Below are 13,624 nucleotides of genomic sequence, written 5' to 3'. Positions count from 1 at the left end.
AAAATATAAACTTCTGCATTTAATACTAGAGAGTAAAATTGAAGGAAAGCCTTACATTGGCACATAACAGCTTTCGTGGTTACGTAACGCAGGCCTTGGCAGTATAGCTGAATTATGGAATGTGGCTAAAAATATGATACTTATAGATAAATTGTAAGCAATATAGACTGAATATATCTATCGTTAGTAGTAAATTAAAATCTAATGTAAAAATATATTAATTATTCTATGATTGCTAACACTCGAAATGGAATAAGCAAATAAAGAAGGAAACGTTATTTAATTCATTTAACTAAATACAAATAAAAAACGTATTGAGAAGATAATCCTATTCACAGATATATGCGAAATGAAATTTTCCCTTTGACCACCATATTGTTGTATTAAATACATTTTATCAATTTTATTTGAACTTGATTTTACAAACAGGTGGTACAGACCCTATTCAAAAATGTTTTCGAAATTTAACTCTAAACATTTGGCTGGACTTTACAATTTTTAATAGGTGGCAACTCCCTTATCAAAGGAGCTTATGTTTCCATCCTGGTCAAAGATTATCGGTGTGCAAAAATGCATGCAAACGTGATTTAGTCACACACATCGAAACAAACAGTCCAGAAATAAAACAAAACAGATTTAAATTTCAGGCAAATTTCTTTTATCTCCTTCAAAATATGACCCGTCTGAAGCATCACACATGCGCCAACGTTTAACCCAGCCCCCCATGCACCCCTGGTAGCCCGATGAAGGGATGGCCTTCAGCTCCTTCGTCACATTCTCTTGAATCTCCACTATCGACTGATATCTCCTTCCACGAAGTGCTAACTTCAACTTGGGAAACAAAAAGAAGTCACACGGGGCCATATCAGGTCAATCAGGTCCTGCACGATGGTATTTACGTGGTGTGTGGTTAAATAATCTAGCACAATTTGGGCTCGGAGTGATGGCGCGATATCATCATGCAAAATCCAGGAATTATTTGCCCACATTTCCGGCCGTTTGCGACGTACAGGCAGACACTAATGATCCAATGGCGCTAAAAAGTGACAGATGTGTGTCTTACATTCCTACCAACATAAGAAAGAAATATAGAGCAATTCCCACGTGCCCGGTTCGTTTAAATTAAACATACCCGATATTTTTTTATCAAAGGGTTCAAAATATGGTTGACGTACGACGCCAGTGGCAAAAATTGCTAGATTAATTTTGCGCCGCCTTGCATTAGCAGCATTAGGTGAAAACCAATAGGAACTTTACATAATTAGCAAAAATCTCATTTGACAAGTGTTTGGCTGAGTTGCTCCTACACAGTGAGCTGCTCGTAATGTTGTGTTGTCCTCCAAATGGACTGGCCTATCGTGAGCTGATTAACAATTTTTTATGGCCGGTATTGGATCGTATTAATCTGAACAACGTTTATTTTCAACAAGACGGCGCTACGTACCACACAAGCAACGAAACCATTGATCTTTTACGGGAAAAGTTTCCAGACTGTGTTATCTCTCGAAGAGGTGATCACAATTGGCCACCGAGATCTTGTGATTTAATACCTTGTGACTTTTTTCTTTGGGGCCACCTGAAAGAGAAGGTCTACGCCAACAGCTAAGTGAGGCTATCGAGGACATAGAGCATCCACTTTGCAATTCGGTTATGGAAAATTTCATGAAAAGGATATTGACCTGTAAGCTTGGTCGTGATGGTCATTTGCCTGATGTTATTTTCCACTATTAACGGCATACTTTCCTTTTTATAATGAAATAAACATCCGATAATTTATATTAAAAAATAGCATTTTTCTTTGAATATCAAAATAATACCTCTTATTAAAAACCCTATAGTGTATTAAAAGCTGTTTGAAAGCAGAAAAGCGCTTTGAAGTTTTCCATTCCCTACCAAAATGCGAATGCTATTCGTTTTTTTTTTGCCACCATTGGATTTTCTATACTTATTTTCTACCTTAAAATGTTAACACTATTTATTTAAAATTGTCTATGAACCAAAACACGAAAACAAGCTTTCAAATTGTATGCAAGTTTCCACAAAATTAATGAAGTGGAAAACCGTAAAGGGAAACACATTAAGTGCACGGGCCACACCTTTTTACGCCCTTTGGAAATTATCGAAACTGACAAATTCAGAATAACAAATCTCAACTTCCGAACAAAAAATCTAGAATATTTGGAATTGTTGCACTCAATACACTTTTTATGGCTCAACTTATAACAGAATTGTATAATATTTGCCTATAAAGACTGGCGTTTAAATAGTCATGGCTCGAACGTTGATCAATGACCCATGATACACACATACACACATCCGTACATACTTATGCGCAGAGTTGGAAGCATTTCTACAATTATTGACGTGCGCAGTGAGACCCTTTACGGTGTGGCATTGCATTTCACCATTTTCGGTGAATGGCTGTCAAGCGAGTGCAACACATGTCAGCACATTCAGCACTTCTGATCAATATAATGCAACTGAAACCGGCTGTATGCATGCACATACATATGTACATATTTGAGTGTGTTCACAGCCATGGAGGCCCTTCAAAGCGCGCCCATTTCTTGTTAATCGTTTGACTTTGGGGGCACAAATGCAGTTGCATGTTACATTGATGTTGCATATGAATGTATCTATTTACATACATACTTACATACATACGTCCACGTCATGTTGAAGCGATTTGAACGCGTTGATTGTTACAATTGATTGCACCGCTATGACTGCCACGGCGCGCGAAGCAAACGTCAACCGCAGCGCTTGCACCGCGACTTACTGACATTTTTTAATCGCATTTCAGTTGTTTCACCATTTCGTTGTCATGGGCATTAGGCAGCATATTTAAATATTTACATACATACATACTTAACATCTATCGCTCCACGTAAGCCATGGTAGAGTAAAGGTGTTGTTTTTTTCGATTTTACTATTAGATGCATCTTATCTACACGCCCCTGCATGTATTGCGTTTATTTATTTATTTATGTTTGCCATTGTTTTTGGTTACGCTTAAGAGATTCCCTTAAATTTTCTACTGATTCGTAGGGCAGTGGCATAAATTTTTAAATATAGGCAACACATTAATGCGACAGATATGAATTTATCGCTTGGCCATCAGTGACAGCGTTGCAAGCAATGAAGCGTACCATCGCTCCCATATGGATACTCGTATAAAGCATTCCCGCGCTTCAACTTGTGCCTATGTTTGTGTGCGTGCAATGACTTGCGACTTGCGTGCGCTGGGGAAAATCTTTCGATTATGGCAAATGGTGTTAATGAAGCTACTATAAATTACACATTATCGTGACGTACAGGCGGTTTGACAGAGTGGCGAAACCACTGATTGTTTATCTAATTCGTGTTAATAGGATTTTATTAAAAACAAAAGTTGAAGATTTGAGGGTAAAAAATATGCATTTGTCGTAGTTTTTTTTTTGAGCAAAAATAAAGGCACCAATAAAGTTGAAAAATATTTCATTCTTCATTAACAAGGAGCGCCCGAAAGTCAAGTGAGCTGATAATGTTAACTATTGGATGTCTATAAGTATTAATTAATTGGTGTTTCAAAATCATTTTCCAATTATTTCATCCCTTTATGATTTTTATAGAGCACATGCTTGAAAGCGTTGCCAATTAGAGTAATCTGGATGACCCTTCAGTAGAGATGCTTTTATGATAGTAATTGCACGTAATTGGTACAAAAGGGGCAGCTACTAATTAACGAGATTGCAGCTACTATAGAAGTGCGCAAAAAATGCCAGCAACCTGCCTAGCGAGGAGCCTGCTATTTCGAATGCAGTACCTCCCGCCTCTGTAAATAAAACAGTGCATCGTGCAACAGAAAAAACACTAGATCAGATTAGATGGGATTCAGTTTGAGGTTTGTACTTCGACCCCATAGTCTTTGTGTCCTCTACTCATCACAGCACCCTATCCAAAACCAGTTCCCTTATTCAACTTAAGATAGAGCTGGATTGGACTGAGCGTACATTCTTTTCAACTGCTGTTTCTCCACGTTATGGCGTTACACTGAAGGAGAAGGTGTATTGGAGTCTCCAGCGACTGGTCGCAGAAACGACACGAGTCAGTGGAACATATCCTGATCATGTGCCGCGCAATCTGCAGAGGCCAGTAAGAATGCCCGTGAGCAATCTCAATTTATTATTAGGGAGGGTTATGAGTTTTCTAACCTCTTTTATACAATATGTACCTTCCAACTAAGAATATCGTCTGGCGTAGCCCCATAGTTTTGTGCCAGCTAACCCCACTTAGCCTTAGCTCTTCACTGCTGAGCTTCTTCTTGATGGTGTGTTGCCCCATAGGAAAGAAGGATTTGGAGCCTATTAAAGCCGAGGCCACAGCCACTCTTTCCAGTGCGTCCGCTACTTCGTTCCCAGCTATACCCTTGCGTCCTCGTACCCAAATTAGGCGGCTGCGACTGTGTGTTTCTAACCAATTCACTTTCTCGATACACTCAAAATTCAGTGTGGACCGCACGAGATAATAGTGCCTTGAGTGCCACCTTACTGTCGCTCAAAATGGTAGTTCACTCATTCTGAAGATTTCTACCTAAATTGATCTCTGGACATAGACAAATGGAATACTTCACCGCTTGGAAGATGCTTGGAAAACTACCCGTTGACCCAGAACGGTTAGTTTTGGGGCCATAAATTCTAGCCTTTATGCCTTCTGGTGCCTTGGAGCCATCTGTATAATACAGGGTACACATCCTGCAGTTTTCTTTGTCGTCCACTTCAAATATAACTGGCGTTTATACCTTTTATTAGGTGTTTGGCCGAACTTCTTCTCCTATTTGTGGTGTGCACTTTGATGCTTTCCACAAACCGAGGGTCGTACGGTTTTAAGCCGACTCCGAAAGGCAGATGGGGCAACCACCATCAGAAAAAACTTTTTCTGTCAATTGGCGTTTCATGTACGAAGATTCGAGCATGTGAACTTTCCTATCATCCACAGATTTGTGTGGCAACTGTTTATGATTTTACTGTATTCTCAGCTAATATTACTGTACGTACTGTCGTAGAGTAGTCGTACTGAGTCGCATCAATCTACCCATTTAAACCATTTGGTAAGTAAGAACATCCGCTTTTGCTCTCACGAAGATATTGAGGTGCTTTTTCCGTTAAAAACCGGCCATTACACTTGCATATCCTTACATCAAACTTAGTCCCCGAAACGTTTGCTATCATGGACATCAAAAGTGAATCGGTTGGGTTTGCGCTACCTTCATGGGAAGGTTTTGCTAAGTAGTGAGTCAGATCTTCACACACACAAAAAACAAAAACTTATCAAAATGGTTTTTTTAGGCTGTGTTCCCTTTAATTTGCAAACGCTATACTGCTTAGATTATTTCTAAAGAAATCTTATTTGGACCACATAACAAGTTTACGCCATCATTTCACGTGAATATCTAACAACATTCCGAAGAGTTCATAACATCACAAATTCATTCGAACAAAAATGCCAACCATTTATGCCTTATTTGGAATCTGAGGAATGTCATACTACATATTTCGTTCATCCCCTCTCACCCACAACTCTACTCTGGCAGTTGTCGCACACTCTTTGTATGTACAACTATTTTTGTGTATTCTGTTTTTTCACCTGACATGCACCTGTTCGACAAAACTACACTACAAGACTGTGTACCCAAAATTACAACAACCAATCAACAAAACCGCTCAGAAAAAGAATACATCTTACAGTGGCATCAAGCACGCAGAAAGTGGGCATTGTCAGTCCAAAGTCGTGTGTTCTTTTTTTGTGCACGCTGATGTATCGACTGGCTGACAGTATCGGTGACACCCAATCTTTCAATCAGTTTAGCGAACTTGCCGATCGATAGTACTCTCTATCGTACGATCAATTCTACGGTCATCCGCTCCAACTGCGCAATTCCGCAGCGCATCGTCAAAATGCGAAGTGGAAAGGCTTCCAGGCATACGAGCTTATCGCCTGACAGCGATCGATTTGGATGGCGGCCACCGAACGACAAGTGACAAGCATCAAAATCACGAGCAACTAACAGGCGATCCCTCAAGAGCATTCGCAGCAGCAGCAGCAGCAGCAACAACAGCAATAGCAACAATAGCAGGAGATACAGCGATGTGGTTGACTCGCGACTGACAAAAGGAGTGACTTGGGCAAGGAAAAGTGAAAGAAAAATTCACAATTGAAGAGGACATAAAGTGTGCAATAACAATAACAATAGTGAACTGAGTTACAGGAATTGCAAAAACAACTGCAATAGCAAGAACTACGTTGTAGAATGCGTTACAGCGTTACATGAATATATGTAGAGGTTATATAAAAAAGACTTTATGTAACGGATCGGCAGAAAAGTCTTACTTTGTAAGCGCTGTACAGGGTTTATACTATCGGTTCTGAAGAATTATACATATAAAAATACATAACAAGTGCTGACACCCTTTTTATTTTGGATGTTTGGCCAAGCTCCTCCTCCTATTTGTAGCATACGTCTTAAGGTTATTCCACGAATGGAGAGACCAACAGTTTTAAGCCGACTCCGTATGGCGGATATTTTTATGAGGATCTTTTTCATGGCATAAATACACTCGGAGGTTTGCCATTGCCTGCTGAGGTGCGACCGCTATTAGAAAACACTTTTTTCATTTTGCTGTTTCATGCACGGATGGTAGACACTTCCGAATGATAGTCATGCACCAGCCCATTTGGCTACGGCGGCCGACTTAAGATAATATCTCGAGATATGCACAATGATTCCGAAAACACACCATTCCACTATGGTCTGAAATTCAAATTTTTTGGCATAAATTAGAAGGAGTGGTACTAGGCCATTGAAATTTCGCATTCAGGTTATATATGACTTAGTTAAGAAAAATTCCAAGAATTGATGAAATCGGCCAGTCCCTAGGAGTACCTCTCTTGGACCTATAGTATAAATTTGGTTTCATAAAATGAAAAATTTGCATATGATAGGCAAAAGTGGTCAAATAATTTTATTATCCAAATATTTATACATATGTTTTTACTGAAACAATTATTTTTATAACAATATTAACTGTACATCTGAAATGAGAGAGAAGTTACAGAATTATTAAATTGCGCGGTATGGTCTAAGAGATTTTGCAGTGATACTTCTGCTGAAGTCTCCGACACAGATATCTCATAGCTTGGATATATATTGCTATTCCTTTCTTTATTTAACAACCTCATGTTGATATATTGTCGTTTGCTTAAATCATTTTCAAGTAAAAATGCGAGAGCTTCTTCCGGAGTTAGTGGAACTGCTTCGGGTTTTTTGGAGGTAACATCTTTTCTTATTTCGCTTTGTTCTGCTTGATGCGCAGTTTTCTTTAAAATAAAAGCTAAATCACTTTGTTTTGATTTTTTTGCCGCAACAGTAGTTGCATGAATCAAAAAATCAACATTGTCATTGTTTTCACAAGAAAGATCACTTGCCAGCTTCCTCTTAAGCCGATCTTTTGCATCTGTGTAGCTAACCTTTGGTCGTCCTGCTTTACTTACAGGGTTTTTGAAAATCATTCTCAGAAATTTCAATAATAGTTGTTGCGGAAACCCACTGGGGGTATTTCTCTTTAAATCTATTAGCCATACGATTACATTTTGATAATTTTTCGCTTACATATGCTAATAAATTTTGTATTTTTTTCTTATTTCTTCTTTTTTCTTTAAACTTAACTCATTAGTACTAATTTTTTTAAAAACCCAATCCAAAACAACATTAGTTTTGCGATCGCCCTCTTTCCAAACTCCAAGCATTTCTTCGTGTTGGAATTTTCAGGTTGCTGAAAATTACAAACATACTTAAATGGGGCAAAAACGGGCAAATGTTACATACCTGATTTTAAAGAACATACCCCAAACTTCCACCGAACATAAAAATCTGGAACAATACGGGACAATACACACAACTTTCACTCCACATAACACAGGTTAATACGAAATTTAAAAAAGCTATTAAACAAAACTCCACACTATACAGATTTGACAAAATAAACCACATTTTTTTTCATTAAGTTAAAAAATAGATACCTTTCTTATATTCCTCCATTATAAATTTATTTCTTTTTTTCCTTTTTAACTATTATCGAACAGCTCTTTTCTTACAATATTTTACTGAACTGTTTACAAGTTTGTTGTTGCTTCAGAAGCACCATGTTTTACAGCTCATATTTAGAACAGAGTTGCCATATCCAAATAATTTTTTGTATATTTTAGACCACTGAAATGTCTCAATTAATACTGCTTACCTATTTTTTTGAAATAAGAAAAAAAAAATTTTGGATTTATGCCAAAATATTTGAATTTTAGACCATTGTGCATTCGTAAGGATTAACAGGCAAGTGTTAAGTGTTTCCCTTAATAAGGAAATTGATAAAGTGCTTTTGTCAGGGTGCGAGAATTCATAACCAAAGGCTAGTGTTCGCTTAAATGATCGAAACTCTTTGCATACTCAGCATTAGATTGAGATCCTTAAACTCGCCCTTTTTGCATTCCTGTCTCGAGAAAGTGAAAAACTCTGCAAAAGATTGTGGCTATAACCACCTGGACCTTTATCACGCGTGCAGTTTCTCTTTCTTATTTTATATCAATTAATATCCGATCCGCGGCAGTTTTCCAGACACTCTCGCTTCTAGAGCTATACTTTTGTTAATCGCCGAATTTTTATGGTTCCTTCAAATCGCACCTTCTATCGCATTGAACTGAAATATATAAGGAAGTTTTTATACCCGCGCACTTGTGCCGAAGGATATTATAATTTTGCTCACACAACTATTGAATATAACAGCATAAAGGAATCGAGGAATATATAGATATGTAATTACTGAAATACTCAGAATGAAGTGAAGAGAAGTTGAATTAAGTATGTCTGTCCATCCGTCCGCCGGTCTGTGTGTGCGATGATAGCAGAATTAAATCAAAGAAACTTAGTTCACATAATTTCCTGGCATTAAAAATCAGCAAAATCGACCAATCACACTCCCACTTTCCACAGACCGGTAGTTTTCAGAAAAGAAAAAAGAACTGATAACTCTGATATAGATGAGTCAAAATGACTAAACATTTTCCGTGTTTTGGTTAAACTTTTATCAAATTTTTAGCAATCGTCCTTTCGCCTTGTATTGGTGGTGCTACAGTTCTACGCTGCCTCCGAATTGTTTGTGATGAGAAACTTATTCATGGCAGAAATACAATCGGGGTCTTAGTATTGGTCGCTGAGTTTCGCGAAATTTGCTTCTTTTAACAGGATGTTTTATGTGCGCAAAACAAATAAAATCCAGCATCAGCTGCCAGTATATTATAGCTTCTGCGGCCAACTTCCGCGAGCTTTAAAATCAATTCAGGTAATAGAACAGTGCTAGGCGTCCATGTATTAAATTCGGCCAGAGAGTGACTTAACAGTTGTGATTATTATGACAGAAGGATTTGCTATTGAGTCGGATGGTTACTGATGCCAATCGCTGTTTGCAGAAACCACTATATCGCCAGCCCCATTTCATTCGCTATGACGAAAACGTGGTTAGCTCGTGGTGACGTTGGAGAGATATACTATTGGTATAAAGATGCACGCAGTATCTCCTGTTGAAGTACTTTGATAAACTCGAATCCGAGTTATTAAATTCTCGGACATCCGAAACTATACGTCGCATGTTAGGCTAAACAGTTAAAGAAGTGCGCTGTTACAGAATTCGTTGATAAACGTAAATGGTTTAATTTTTCATTGATATTTATATATTTAATATAATGGAAAGTAATTTTCATGCTTTTCACTCTTCCTTTTAATTCCAAACCATTTTTCGCTGACCGATTTTGGAACCGCCACGAATTATTTTTGCGAAATTTTTACCCCGAATTGTTTCTCCAGAATTACTTCCTTTTGCGTCGACATCCTCGCTCGTAATAAGGCTATCAAAGAAAGTAGTGAGTGAACTTAAGAGGTCCAGGTGGTCTGGAGCTCGAAAATTTAGGGTATTTTCAGGCATTTTTTTACGATAAAATACTAAAACAAACAAAAACGATATTGAAACTTTTTAGGCTTTTTATTTAACTTCTTCTAAATACAAAAATGAAAAAAAAAAAATTAATTTTAATAATTTAAAAATTGAAAATTCAACTGAAGTTGACCCTCCGCAAAAATTGGACTTGGACGGTGTTGCCCATTTTGGCTCTTCTATTTATCTGAAACACAAAAACCAAAAAAATTATTAATCAGTATGACAGTAGCTATGTCCCGCTTCTAGAATAAAATAAAATGTGACAAAATGGTGTAGTTTTGAATTCTGCCCTCTACAAATCGGTTTTTTTCAGTTTTTTAATCAAAAAAATACGAAATAATGGACAAAATAAAATGATTCTAGTACGGACGATAGCCATTGATGTTGTGAAGAACATAATAAAATTTCAGACGATTCGGTTGAATACTTGTTTTTTTTTTTTTGACAACACCAGGCCGAAAAAGTCGTTTCGAAATAAATGAGTTTAAAAGTTTGAGGTACAGGAGCGCGCGGACCGCTCTCTGCCTAATTAATGGGCTGTAGAATCTATAATATTGGGAATTTGCGGATGCAGTATATTCTTAAGATACTATACTTTCGAAATATCGGAAAAACAAAAAAACGATTTTTTGGAATTTCTTTCCCACCGTGTCCCCTTAAATTTTGGATCGGCTCGTCTTTAGACTTTCACTTATGTAAGAAACACCTTTATTTTGAATGTTGCTTGGTCTTGAACCAGAAAAGAATTTGGTATAATGAAAATATTAGTTTCACAACAACAACGTGGTGCATATTTTGTCAAGAATTAAAGAATATTGGCGCTACATTATCAACTCGCTTCATTTTCAAAATATCGAGCAGAAGTCTTTTTGGTGCTCAGCCGATGAACTTCGAGTACAGTGTTCTTAACTTCTTCAAAGGTTTCATCCACCATAGAGATGGGAAAGAAGTAAGTCAGCACCCATGTAGGTATTTTATATCCGCTTAAAAAAATCGTTATGCGCGTTGTGTCATTTAATTTCACAATCAGTGTGGTAATTTACCGATCTACCTTATTAGTCGCATCAAGTTACTCGTACTAGTGGCTAGGAATTCGATTGGAAATAGCAAAACAACATGATAATCTCTCTGCCAGTGAAGTGAAACAAATATTAAGACGATGTGTAAATAGTAAAATTCTCTTGAAGAAAGAAAAACAGGTCGGCCGAAAACGCGCGTGCATTGGGAACAGCTGTACTTGCCAAGAGTATTAAAAAACAAAACACAACAACTATTTAGAAAGATGAGAATGAGGATGTGCAAGCGGTCCGCAGAGAAGCAGGTCGCTTTGACGTCAGGAATTCAGCAAATTGGCTCTTGGCTACAGTCAATACAACTTGTGCTGTCACTGCAACATGTGCAGCAACATATTCGCTAGGAATAAATAGTGAAACCAACATATACGAATGTATATCTACATTTACCTATGTATGAACGAGTGCTATGTGAGAATATGTTGAGATGGCTCGCATACAGGCGACATGAAATCACTCAAGCAGCAGGAAACGAACAGCCATGCGACCAACTTACCTACGAGTGCAGCGTAGATGGCACCTGCTAAACGGCAGCAGCGAAAAACTTATCAGCAGCTACAAATCTGATATAGTTTCATTTTCATTTTCATGTAACAGACGACAGAGGCAACGAATACGAGGCCACTGAAGTCAGATCCCCAACTACATGGAAGCTTCAAGCTGGATGTGGTGCAAAGCCGGGGGGCCGAGGGAATACACGATGATCGCATGCACTTTATTTGGCATTGCCTTTAAAATATTATGCGAGTGTATGTGTGGATGTATGTGCAAAGAGTGCGAGTAGTTTAAGCCACAGTAGCTGCTCCATAGGGTTGACTATGCGGCAAGTTGGATGATTGTCTCGTTGCTGGGATGCGTGTGTCGTTTGTTGAGTGCTGGCTGCGCATGCCTGCTTGTCGATTCTACATACTTTGCACGAAGCACGAGAAGTGAGCCTGTACAGAGGATCAAGCACATATACACAGGTTATATTTATAAGTATGTCCATATGTACATACACACATATGTATGCACCTCTGTCGATGATTTTGTTCGTTTGACTTGTTGGCCAGTGGGTAATTGAAGACGAAGGGTGCTTGCGCACATATATCAAAAGTAATTTTGCCATCAATCATTCCAACTTGTACTGAATACGTCAGTCAAAGCCATTTTGCACATAATGCATACATAATATTATATAAATTATATATGAATGTATGTATGCATGTATGTTTGTATGTAGAAGAGCAGCGCACACGCACTTGAACGCTTCTCTGTACTGGCATGTGTAGAATTTGCACGAATATGTGACCTTGCCTTGAAGGTATCTCGAATTTATTCTATGCATATGAATTGTGATAAATGCAAAATGTTTTGCGATAACTAAACGTGGGCAGAAATATCTTAATATGTTTTAGAATTGATGGCTTTTTTGGAATCAGTTTTGGCTTAGTTGAGTGGATTTAGTATAATACCCGTGCTCATAAGACAGATGTACAAGTGCGACATGTAGTGAATACTATGAAATGGAATGTCTTAAACTCATATCAGCAGCGTTCATGTATAACAAAATATTTTTTTAATATATTCTGTTTTGTGAAAAAAGAGTAATTTTTATATATCAATGAGAAAGTATGCTTCTTTACTTTCCCTTTGAAGTTCCCCGGATGAAATATCGCAGAGTTGACAAAATCTACGCATTTTTAGGTACCCGCTAAGACACGTAGGAGGGGAGATATTTATAGGAATCGTACCGTAGGTGTGTTTGGCCTCACATTCTTAAGATGCAAGTGTATAAAAGCTGTTTGAATAGAAACGTTTTCGCACAAACGTAGCCCGATAGATGAGTAATTTACGTCAAACTTCATATTTATTTACACTTAAAAATAAAAAAAATACTCCCAATATAACTTCTCTTTCTACCAAGCAATGCTTTCGGATTCCCAAGGTATCCAGAATATTAGAATATTTTAAGAAATCATTTGTGGGCTCATATTCGTACTTTAAATACATCTATTACCAACATAGAAAAACCTGTAAATATAGTATTTTTGGGAGAAATGGAGCGGCCACACAGTGGCCCCCAATGGCCAAGGACGCCACTTAGTTTTATTCTATGTAGTTCAGGCTTTGAAAATCTTTAATCGAAACTCTTATTTTTTTCGCCAGTTTGGCCTTAATAATAATAGAAAATTGTGGGCGGAGCCTTGTATGGCTTTTCTAATGTAGTAAATTCTTGAAAAACTGCTCTATAAAAGGTCTGTTAATGGTATTTAAATTACACTAATCATTACAAAACAGAATTAACATCAATAATAATGTCAGCTTGGAAATCTAACGTAGCCAACAACTGCTATTTTGGACTAAGTAGGCAAATGAGTAGTAAAGTCCTCTCTCGACGAAGAAAACTAACACTCTACAAGACTCTCATCGTGCCCGTCCTAACGGCCATCGCAGAAGCGTCGGCGATGGCAACATCCGATGAAGCGACGCTTGGAATGTTTGAGAGAAAGATTCTGTGGAAGATTTTTGGACCTTTGCACGTTGGCA

Source organism: Anastrepha ludens, chromosome 4 (genome assembly GCF_028408465.1).
Source record: "Anastrepha ludens isolate Willacy chromosome 4, idAnaLude1.1, whole genome shotgun sequence".
Classification (NCBI taxonomy): domain Eukaryota; kingdom Metazoa; phylum Arthropoda; class Insecta; order Diptera; family Tephritidae; genus Anastrepha; species Anastrepha ludens.
This window is presented reverse-complemented; position numbering follows the sequence as displayed.